This window comes from Kryptolebias marmoratus, linkage group LG9 (genome assembly GCF_001649575.2).
Source record: "Kryptolebias marmoratus isolate JLee-2015 linkage group LG9, ASM164957v2, whole genome shotgun sequence".
NCBI classification, from domain to species: Eukaryota; Metazoa; Chordata; class Actinopteri; order Cyprinodontiformes; family Rivulidae; genus Kryptolebias; species Kryptolebias marmoratus.
The window spans coordinates 4,200,494-4,212,711 of record NC_051438.1 but is presented as its reverse complement, the minus strand read 5'-3'; the positions used below and the strand labels follow the sequence as shown (position 1 = coordinate 4,212,711).

The 12,218-nt window shown below is 39.9% G+C and overlaps 1 long non-coding RNA gene across 3 annotated transcripts in view; it reads right to left on the bottom strand.

The window, feature by feature from the left end:
* Window positions 1–5,795: 5,795 nt before the first annotated feature.
* The window catches only part of LOC112451355, a 38,660-nt gene continuing 32,237 nt past the window's right edge, over window positions 5,796–12,218 (bottom strand). For all 3 annotated transcript variants that reach the window (XR_005233565.1, XR_003040160.2, XR_003040161.2), the window contains one exon: window positions 5,796–7,606. This is a non-coding gene — a long non-coding RNA (uncharacterized LOC112451355). The remainder of the gene's footprint in view (window positions 7,607–12,218) is intronic.

The window sequence follows — 12,218 nt, the reverse complement described above, 5'->3', positions numbered from 1 at the left end:
AATTCCCCGCTCAAAAGTTTTTGTCTCTTACGCTGATTTCTTCTTTTAACATTGTGAAGCTCTACTTAGAACCTTCTTAAGATCCAATAGTGCAAAATGCAAATTCTTGCAATTTTTTGACTGGTCTTAAGATTTTGATCAGGAGTGTATAAAAACAAAATCAACTCTTTTAGTGAAAACATGCAAGACAATAATTTTATTTAATTTAGATTTGTCATATAAATTCAGAAAGTAAAAAATGTTTTTGAAAAGATCAAAAGACTTGCGACACACTTTTTCAATTTCACTTTTCATCCCCTATTTTTTTTTTTTTTTGTTACTACCCTGATCTTTCAACTAAAATTCTTCTGGTGAATTCATACAGTTTAGGAATAGTGTTTTATCCGGAGAAACATAAAAACTCTGTCTAGCACAAACCTCAAATTACTTTTTGACATCAACCGAGCCAGAGATAGGTTGTTGAAGCTTACAGAGTGTTAAAAGCACTGAAATAAAAAATATTTCTCTCAACCCCCTATATTTTAGTTTTTTGGAGGGTGGAGGTGCTGTATGTGTGCTGCCTTTGGAACATGACAAAACACAGTAAAAATAACAAGCAAAGCTGAAGTTCAAGGATGAAAACAGGAATCAGATCATGTTTGGTGACTTTATTCAAGTACCTTCCCATTCTCCTCTCCACCCACACATTTAATCAAATCTTCAAGCCCCTCTGACCTCACATTTGAGCGAGGATGCAGAGAAGTTCTTCTTTTATGCACGTCCTTAAAATTGTTTCACACCCTTAGACTTAAAAACACTCGTTGAAAAATTCAAGGACAAGAAGAGCAAGGCTGACTCAAAAAGAGACAAAAATAAGTTTTCAAACAAATATCTAAGGTAGATTTTAAAAGCATGCCAAGCATTTGCAGCATGTTTTCTGTGTGTATGTATGTTCAGAGGAGGCAGAAACCTTGATCTAAAGGGAAGAACAGATTCTTCACTTCCTGGAAGGCAGAGAGCTCAAAAGAGAGAACAAAATGTTCAGCATTAGAACGTCTTCAAATCACCTCAATAATTCATTTGTCTGCAAAGTGCTTCTAAGGCAAGGCCTCTTTTGAAGTGGTGAAGGCACAGATGGCCCAGCCACTGCAGAACACACATAAAAACAAATGCAGCTGTAAGGCCATTAAAGCTGATTTACAAACCCATTCATACAGACGAGTGACATATCTGAGTTCATGGTGTATGGCAGAATACCGGATGAGCTGTTTAACACCTGTCTGACTCACTGACAGACACACACACACACACACACACACACACACACACTGAGTAGATAATACTGAGTTTTAATACAATCAGCTTTAAACAGGGCAAACAAAAACAAAACAATCTGTAGGCATACATAAATATTCACAAACAAAAGAAGATCTTTACTCAGTGACCTTAAGGCTCCATCTGGAGCGTTTCCATTGAGCATCCAAATGACACAGAATGGAGCCAAGCCATTTAGAGCTTTAAAAGCAAAAGAGATATTTTTTAAATTAATATTTGTTTAAGTGGAGGCAAGTGGAGCGATATTAAGATGGGTGAGATATGTTCAAACCTACTGAATTTGGTTTGTAGCTGCAGTATTCTGATTAAAGGTGGTATTTCACTGAGCTGCAAATAGTTGGCAAACAGCATTCATAAGGGAGTCTTTAGTTGTTCGCAGTGGTTGTCAGGTTTTGCAGAGGTGCACGGTCCTGAGACTTGAGTTTTGAATATGTTCAAAAAATTTGTGCTGCAGATTTTCTCTCAACATATTCATTAATTATAGTCTTTGCTGGTGTCTCAAACTTACCTTGGACCCATCTCAATTTTTCTGTGGGTATCTTCAACTCACTCAAGAGCACTACGGCTGTATTTTGACAACTGCACAGAAGCTCTCCTCTGACAAAAACCAGGTCAAGGTCTAAAAACTACAGGCATACCGGTCTTAATTTCAAAAGTGTAGTCCAGCAGATTAAATCATAAACGTGTAGACACTGAGGATTCCAGGGAGGGTTTTTTTTTTTTTTTGATTGTTTTGCCAATAACTATTTTTTTGCAGCTCCTGAGTGGCAGACAGAGCCTGACTGCCCTCAGCTGTCAGTAATGACAGCTGATGTCCACCTGCCATATACAAGACTGAGCCAAACCAGAATTCATTGCTGGAACATTGTATATCATATGGTATCTCAGCCTTAAGCCATTCAAAACATGGCCACACAGCTTGCTGGTCATTTTGTTGCAGATGTAACCCAGGTTTTCTTTCTGTACACCCGCAGCTTGTAGAAGACTCTGCGTTGTGTTTTTGGTGAAGGTGGGATGTGTTCCATGCAGACACAGAGGCACCAAACACAGGGTTCTGAGTTGTGGGAAGACCTTTGAGCATTTATTCTGTCCAGCCATGCTTCTCCTTACACCTTATAGGCAGTAAAACATACTTTCAGAATTCATTTTCAAAAAAAAAAAAAAATCATCACCAAAGAAACAAAATCTATCGTTTGCTCTAAAGCCACAAACAGCCATTTATGACATATAGCAAACACAAAGCCTGCACATGTTAATTATATGAACGAAGAAACCACACTTTTCATTAAAACTTTTGTTCAGTACCCAAAACATTTAGCTTGTAGTATTTTTACAAACTAAAATAAACAAACAAACAGAAATAGCTTGATGACACTGGGCTGCTGCTTACCTTACAGGCAGTAAAACATACTGTGAGAAAAATGGCAGCTTGCAAGCATAAAAACCTTATGCACTACGGTGTCCCGGTAGGACAAACGACAGAATCACTGCACTTTCAGAGAATACAAAAAGCAACAGCACCCTCTTTTAATAGAGTTCTGTCACTGCCTTACATCTACTCCTTATTTATTTGATGGCCTCCCAGCCATAAAGCTAAACAGAACACAAAAAAATAACTGGGAAAGCCCTTAACAATCTTAACATCAGCAATAAAATGTATTGCTAAGATTTATTTTGAACAATATGTATGTGTGTGTGTGCCGTTAATTGTTTTATGTATGTCTTTGAGCTCTCTTTGCCTTTTCTCTCTGCCAGAGCTCTCATCCTCGTTTTTTGTGACCTGTGATTCATAGCTTTTTTGGAGGACATCTGGTCCTGGGTGGATTTTTTTCTTGGAAACATATTGCCCTGCAGTGAATCCAGACCAGGAGGTGTATTTTCTCCTGCACTCTGTCCCAAACCCTTATCCACCTCCTCCTGGCTGGCTTGTTTGCCATTTTGGTTATTTTCTCCAAGCTGCAGGGAGAGTCCAGTTTCCTCAGTGCTGTCTGCATCTGTACCCTGCTGCAGATCTGTCTCTAAACTTGTTTCACTTAGATCCAAGCCTAACTCCTCCTCCTCAACTGTAGATTCCCCCCCCACCTCTATCGGGATAAACATGCACTGGGTGAGGAGGTTTCTGTATACCACTCTTTCTGGACCACCATCCTCTGGTTGCAAATTGGGGCACTGGAGACTTTGATTCAGAGACCCTGACATGCTGAGGGCATGACTGTAAGGTCTGTCTGACTTCTTGGTTGGACATGCGTGAAAGAGCATCAGCATTTGCGTTGTTCTGTCCCCTTCTGTACTGGATGTCAAACTCAAAAGATGACAGCTGGAAAACCCATCTATGCCCTGTGGCATCAAGTTTGGCTGTCGTCATAACATATTTGAGGGGGTTATTATCAGTCAAGACAGAGAAACAACGTCCATAAAGATGGTCATAGAACTTGTCTGTGACGGCCCACTTTAGGGCCAGAAATTCCAGCTTGTGTGCTGGATATCTGGTCTCAGGTGCATTTAAGCCTTTGCTGGCATAAGCTATGACCCTCTCAACCCCATTCTGAACTTGAGCCAACACAGCATCCAGTCCCTCCCCAGAAGCATCAGTCTGCAGCACAAATGGTAAGTTGTAGTTTGGATAGCCCAGTATTGGTGCTGTCACCAGTCTATCATTTAAACACTGACACGCCACTTCGCACTTATCAGTCCACAGATAGGGTAAATCAGAATCAGTGTGTGTATGTGCCTTTCTCTTTTTCTTTCTGGGATCACCCGAGGTGAGATGGTACAGGAGAGCAGCCAGCGTGGAGTAACTTTTCACATAACGCCTGTAGTACCCTTCATTCAGTGCTGTATAGGTATTTTTCTGCGAGCCTGCTTTAATCCTATATTTTACATCCACCTCCTTGCCACCAGGGATACAGATAGCCCGACCAGTGAAGACAGCATAATAAGGCACATTTTGAGCTGCAGCACCTTCTATAGTTTTTTTGGATGACTGCAGATTCTGCTTCTGAAGGTCATGGTGATGCTTGTGATTTGAGATCCAGAGTCAATAAGAGCCCTGCATTTAATGCCATTTATCTCCACTTCTCCCTCATTTTTTGGGCCCACCAGAGGGGTTCCCTCCACTATATTAGCATTTCCTGTATCATCTGGGTGTGGTGCTTCCTGCTTGCCCATGGTTGCCCCTGCTACTATGGGCTTTAAGTGTTTAAAGACTGAGATGTTGGCATGCTGATTTACTCCGCTGAGGTTGATGGCTGAGCAATGCAAGTCCTGGTGAAGGTGGAGTCAGGAAGTACTGCTCAACAGAATCTGGCTATGTGCCCTTGTTTTCCACAGCAATGACATGTAACACTTGAACTGGGGTTTGTAGAATGTGCTGATGAGGGAGATGTGTTTGGGGGCATCTTGGAGGATTTTATACTTAGTTCCAGCTTGGACAGCTTGGCCATTTGCTCTTCTTGGCTGAGCTAACTTTCTGACAATCCCATTCAGTTCAGAGAGCTCAGAAGTTAATCATTTTCCTTCCGATCTCATATCTGAGCTCTCTGAGGTCATCTGCACCTGAGTGAATGTTTTCTTTACTTTATTTTGCGGCTGAAACTTCTTTGTTTCTTTTGCCATATTTCGTAACTCAGCCTGCAGCTCTCTAAAACTCAGTAACATGGGCTTCATGGGAGCTGTTCGTGCATATACATGTTCATCCATCAGTCCTCTTTAAAACTGGTGAGTCAGTTTATGATCTCAATCTGGAAATGGCCTACCACCCCTTTGGTTTTCTTCCACAGATCGCAAGGTTGCCTCCAGTGCTATGGCATACGAGCAGGCAGACTCACCTGGCCTCTGGCTCCGCTCGTAGAAGTCAGCTAAGGGATCTAAAGAGCCCTGGGTATCACTGCATTCTGCCCTCAGTTCGTTAAATGCCTTCCCGGGGGTACGAGACAGCTCCTGGGCAGTCATATGTGTTAAGCCCCAATGCATGTGGCTGCAGGTGCTGTGGTCCACTGGCCTGCTTGGTAGCGATGTGGTTGGGAGCTCCATATGATGTAAACTGGGACCTAGGTAAAGCCAGGCTGGCGGTTCAAGTGTTAGCAGCAGATATGTTTTGTGTTTGTGCTTCCCCCCAAGTGCAACTCTGATAGATAGGTGCAACAGGTTGGGAGGATTGGAATGTGTGTCTGGGCTGAGAGCCTGTTATGGACTGTACAGCAGGAACAGGGGTAGTCACAGCCGATGAGGTCAATGCATGACTCTGGGTGACTGGACAAAGGTTGCCCGTCACTGGGGCAAGCAGAGCAGCTGAAAAGCTTCGTGGCATTTGGAAGCCTGCTTGGATAGGTTGGGAGTGAGGGGTGGAATGTAGGTGGTCTGGGTAGGTGTGGGTGCTGGGTCCCACAAGCTGGCCTGTTTGATTATCAACTACTGGAAGCTGTGTGCTGGGCTGCTGTGCAAACTCAGATCCATTTTGAAATGTATTAGAATAACTTTGATGAACAAGGTGGGCTGATGTGGCTGGGGCAGCAGTAGGAGGAAGAGATGGCTGTGGAGGGGCAGGGTACTGGTCACCATAGAAGGACAGATGAGGAGGAGGAGTAGATTGCCCTTCACGTACCCATGGTTGTAGTTGTGTGTGGCCTGGGATGGCACTGTGGCTAATTTGCTGGGTCCCTGTGAGGGGTTTTGGGCTCAGAGGCCACATGTTTCTCTTTCTTATTCACTCTTAGATGGAATTATGGGCACAACAGACCCTGTGTATATGTGTGAGGAAGTTCACTCTAGTGTTCTTTGCAACAAATGAGAGCAAATAAATTAAGCACGCTGCTCATACACAGACATTCAGAATTCAGTGAGACTGCAACAGAAAATCTGTCTATTTTCTTGCAATCTTGAGATGCCAACTGGTATTCAACAGTTCCAGCCCAGTGAGATACTAACTTTAGCGATTTCTGCAAAATGTGCATTACACCAAGTCAAATTGTATGAGGAAATATTTAACTTATGACGTTTTTCAATGATCAAATGTAGTCTTGGGTATCTTATTTTAGTTTAAACTGTAATTTCCATCTGTACTACCCTTGTAAAGGTCATTTTATTTAATGTTTCCTATGAAGCAAAAACAATAGACATCATATACATTGTGCAAACTGCAGTTTAAACAGTTTTACATGTGAGGATGTAAAACGAAGGTAACAAGATACATGGGCCTATTATATTATGTACAAAACCCAAAATGAAATATACCCTAATACTTACATTTTTGGGTGGCTTAGCCTAGTGGGTAGGGTGATTGTCTTCAAATTGAAGGCTTGGGCATTCCATCCCCAGCCCCTCCAGTGTGCTGAAGTGTTCTTGAGCAAGAGACAGTAACCCATCACTGCCCACCAATATGATTATTGATGTATGAGTGAGAATATAAAAGTGAGGTTTAATATTACTTAATGAAGTGTTCTTTCATAGTGCTATGTTGTTTTTGAGAAAGAGTTTTTTTACAAGCCTCAAAAATGATAAAAAATTCACAGGCTCTTATTTGGCTAGCCTTTAGCCTAACCGGAACAAAAGACATACTCCAAGCTCTACGATTGATGTCACAGCTGATAAGTACTAGCTATTGATTTTGACAGAACATCACTTCAAAAATGGCCAGATGATCCCTTTCATTGTCTTATTTGCTTGTGTAACCACTACTTAATTCAATTAGTAATGAGCTCAGTAGTAGAGTTACTTTTGTTCTAGGGTCACACAGGAGGATGATAAGCACATAAGCTTTGACAACTCAAGTTTATTTTTTTTTCCACAAAAATAAATAAATAATCCATATAACATAAATGACCTTAATAAAAAAAAGATTAGTAAAAAACAGAAATTTTCCACCCAAAAAAAAATTAAATTAATGTTCGGAAAAAATAAGGGCAGGTTTTCTGAACTATTCATTGAAAAGAGCTTTAAAGCTCATTTCAACAATTGCTTCTTTTTTTCCAAAAAAGATTATTACATATTCCAGTTAGTCCTTCAATATAACAGCTCAGTCAGTCAGTTCAGTCAATGTGCACATAAGTTGTCAGTTTCGAAAATGTTCATGAACAATCAGTTTGTGGAATGAAAAAAACATTTAAATGATTGGGGGGCCCCCTTTTTGTTCGATAAGCTTAACTGTTGTCCAAGCAAAAGAAAATCCAGCTCCAGCAGCACTAGTCCCTCTGTCCTCCCAGGCTTCAGTCCGAGTCACAAGATGGCGGCAGGACCCTCCTGCTTCGGGAACTTCACTGGCTCCTTCAGATATCGGCCGTTCAAAAAAACCAACCTGCATGCAGAAAGTTAACCGATTATGCAGGAATATGGGAATCAGCGAGATTTTCTGATTACTTCTCATTAACCAAAATAGCATTTAAAGTGAACCAAAAAACGCTCAGTAATACAGAAAATAAACATCACTTCAGCATAAGCACTTCATCATTTCACAAAGCTATGCTACTTACAGAGCAACATCTTATACTCCGATTGTTTTTTTTTCAGTGTTAAAAAACTGAGCAACGTTAGCTCCAGCTAGGTAACCACTCTGTGTAAATAAGCAGCTGAAAATAAACAACAGACACACCGGAGAAACCCCAGAACAGAATGTACATTATCCAGTTCAAAATAAACAGGTTTGTTTCGTATCGCAGCAGCACTTATGAGCAGTAACTCCTCTACTTCTGCTGAAATGTGCTTAATCTACATAGTCTGCCATTTCTTTTTTTTTTTCTTCCCTCTCCTGACTCTTCTTCTCGTACTGGCACAGGAGAAATGTGTGTCTAGTGCCCTCTACAGGACATTTTAAGAACTAACAAAACAAACACATCAACCATACAGACAGATCAGCATAGTTTATGGGGGTTACACTTGGGTAGATTGATAATTAAAAAAAATTGTGTGTATTATTAAAATGACAGAAAACATGACATGTCTGCCATTTTTATTAAAATAAAATAAAATGATTATAACTGGTGAAATATATTCTTATCTTGAACAGTTTTTCTTTTTTTTTTCTTCAGTAGTTCACTTAGTAGTCTAAAGATTATATTTGTATCTTTCTGCATTGAACTAACTTCAGCGATCATCCTGTTTTATTCATATCTTAAAAGTTTTATGTATTAATTTAACAGTCTATAATGAAGAGTCCAAACCTTTATCCAATTTGCACTCTACACTGATGTTACAATGTTTGCTTTTGATGTCTAATATAGCTGTGGATTTTGCTGCAGGAAACCAAAGAAAACTTTGTACTTATTTCAGAGACATCAAATGCTTGGACAAAAAGTCAAGATTTATTGGCATGGGAATAAGAACATGTGGTTTCCTGAGCCTTTGTTTTGTTTTTAGACACCACAGGCCTAACCAGCCTAACTAATGGAGGTGTCTGTCTTCTCTTTATGATTAACTTTTAAATAAGCCTTTCAGTCTCCTTGGTAATTATATATTATTTTCTTCCTCCTTTTGAAAAAATAGTGAAGGCATCATGAGAGTAGCAGCTCCCAGGGTGTTGGGCAGAAGATCTCTGCAAGACGTTATGTGCCATTTTCCTGATTTGATTGATTGTTAATCAAAACATTACTTTTGTGATGAGAAAGTAGAGAGGTCCTTGTTTTGTGGGCTGTGTGGCAGGCAGAGTCTAAATAGTGCTGATGTGAAATACCTGGAGTGGAGAGAATAAGAAGCAGGTAGTCAGAATGAGGAGTGAGGTGTGAGACAGGTTTGTTGTTTTTTGGGCTTGTCACCAGGTGGGCGGGTGCTGTTCACCACCTTTAGTGTGGCCGGCAGTGAAGACAGTTGGTCGGGGGAACTGTATCCTGCACTAGGAGTGGAGGCTCAACATCTCTTTTAGGTAGAGGAGGACTGGGGTTTAGATGTGCCTGTTCAGCACTGAATTTTGACAAGTTCATCGCCATACTGCTGCCATTACTTCTTGCTGTTACTGTGAAACTCAAGCCTCAACCAGCTAAGATATTTTAGTGCCAGCTGAGTCTGATTTACTGATGAATCTAAGAGGACATTCCTGACACGAGTTCTATGTTCCATATCCAGACCCTATGTGTGGGTCTTGTCATCAGGTTGGGAGAGCTTACTTTTAATATATCCATTCTTTTTGTGTGTGTTGTTGGTGGTTATATGGTTTGAAGAGATTTTAGTATTGTAGGTTTTAGGCAGCAGTCCAGGTGTTAGTACCATATTGGTCACAGGAACTTTACGTCTTCCTGTTTGGTGTGAAATAGGTTTGACTTTATTTTGCTTGTAGTGGTCTCTCTTTTGGTTGTGGTGTGGTTCCGGGTGTTAGTGATTCTGCAGGTGCCGTACTGCCTTGCTCTTCTTGAGGGAGGGCCTAATGGTTCTTTCTCACTTTGCATTGGTTCAGTGGACTGATTCCTCTCTAGCCATTGGATACTTTCAAACTAGCGAAAAAATCAAAATACCGAAGTGCGACTTGGATGTAACGAGTTACGCAACGGTTTTGTAGAAATGTAGTGAAGTAGAAAGTACAGATACTTACTGTAAAATGTAGTGGAGTAAAAGTAGAAAGTATCCATTATTAAATCTACTTAAGTAAAGTACAGATACACAAAAATTGTACTTAAGTACAGTAACAAATTACTTGTACTTCGTTACTTTCCACCACTGTCTATCACTGACATTTAGACCTACTGGTGCTTGTTCTGCACCTTCAGTTGTTTTTACAGCTGGCTGATGTCTCTCTGTGTTGCTTTGATCTTAGCTGGTAGCATATGAGTCTTGTGTGTTTGAGGTGCACTTTCAGTTTTTAGCTTTGCTAGTATCATAACACGGAAGGAAGGGACTTATAAACTATAGCGAAGCCAGCAAATTTAGGGACATTCATTTTGTTTTGGCTTTAACGTCCAGGCAGCTTTTCAGAATGTACATTCTATGACAGAGACGAACGCAGAACGCAGACTCATAATTGAAGGAAACTAATTTATTAAACTAAAGAATAAACAAAAACAAAAAGCTGACATGGCAGCAAAGACAAAGAATAAACAAAAACATAACACACGGAGAAAGCAGGAACCAACAGGAACGGGGACAGAGCGACAGAACCAAGAATGACTAAGCAAAACAACAGACAACCAACATCAATGGACCAGCGGAGTAATGGAGAAAGTGACCGGGTTTTAAACTCTGAGGATAATGAGGTGAGTGGAAACAGGTGACATGATTACAGAACTTGGACAGGTGTAGGTGGGTGTGGCAGGGAGACAGAGAGAGAAAAGACTGAGGAGGAGAAAGTGAACGTGAAACAAGAGACGAGAACAGAAACCAAAAACTAAACAAAAATAAAACAAAACCAAAACACAGAAAAAATCCAAATCCCCACACTGTTCTCTTTTTCGCTACTATTTTTTAAGCAGGCCTTCCATTTGTATTCTAGGAATTGTGAATGCTTTAGTTTTGTGTTTGTACTACATTTATATAATAGCATTTTGTGTAACAACAATCTTCCTGAAGCTGAAAAGAATAAAACATCTAATTCTACACTACACAAGAATAGAATATTGCTCATTTTCTATGATGACCCAGATGCACATGTTGTTGCATAGTCAATCAACCTCCTCATTATAAATGTTATTTCCTATTAAGCAAGATTGGCATAGTAGATGCAAAGTAGCTACACTTTCTGTATTGTCTCCATCTTCTGTTCTCTGTCCCAGAACAAGGTGGGATTCCTCTGCAGGGACTGAAACTACTTCACTTGTCAGCAAACAGACATGATCATTGCTTTGTACGGCCACCCTGTTATCTTGTGTGTGATAAGGAACTCTGCAGTTTTCCTATCTGGAGGAAGAAGAAAGGCAAACCCAAGGTAAACTCAGATTATGACATGGATTTATCATTGGCTTTGTTCCTGGTTGCAGGCACTCATAGTAAAAATAAACATGTGTGTTTGGACGCTCACGTGTTCTTGTGAACTTAGATGGATACATTTAGTGCAATGCATCAATAATAATCTTTTACTATAGAGACACCTGTAGATTTAAAAGTGTTGCTGCAGGCCATGAGAGACCTTGAGTTCTTTGGGATTTCAGAAAAGATATCCATATTTAATTTTTCACAGCAATTACTTAATGAAAAAATTATTTGTGTAGTTTTTAGTTTTAAAACACGTACATTTTCTGTAGCCCTAACAGCATTTGAAATATAATATCTCCTTCAGTTCATCAATAAAATAATTTAATGTCATAAAGATGGGCAGCAAATAGATTACTTAGTGTGGACACAAACACCAACACTGGTGTTTATTTACAGAATATATAAAATTGTTCAACTCGAGTTAAAGCAGGTGACCTGGAAGGAGATGTGTGCTTGTGCTTGTAAAAGGAACATGTATCCACAGATATTTATGTAGGCCTAAATAATCTTACATATTCTTGGTTGTCTTTGAGGTGCAATTAGTGGGTGACTTCCAGGTGTCCAAGAAGGTGAAGAGAAAAGATGTGAGAAAGCAGACAAATGTGCAAGAGTATTTGTTTCCTTTTCCTTTTGTACGTGATGATCTGTATTGGAAGACCATCGAATGAAAACTTGAGGAATCTTTGGGAGCCACAAACTCACTAGAGGACAAGATCCAGCCATCAGGTGAAAGAGGAGCAATGAAAAAGATTGGTAAAAACGCCTAAGCACAACAAAGTTTTCTCTATGACATTTTCAGTTAAATCAAAACAACATGAACCATGGATGATTCTACATTCTGATCTTAGGGGTGAGCAGCTGACAGTGGCTCTTGGCTAGAACTATCCTTGTTCCTCTCTCTCCTTGTATATTAAAATAATTTAAAAATATATTTAAATAAAGAATAAAATTGGTTATTCATACAAAGGTAAATATAATACAAAAAGGAAGTTTTCTCTTTTTTTCAAGAAAGTAAT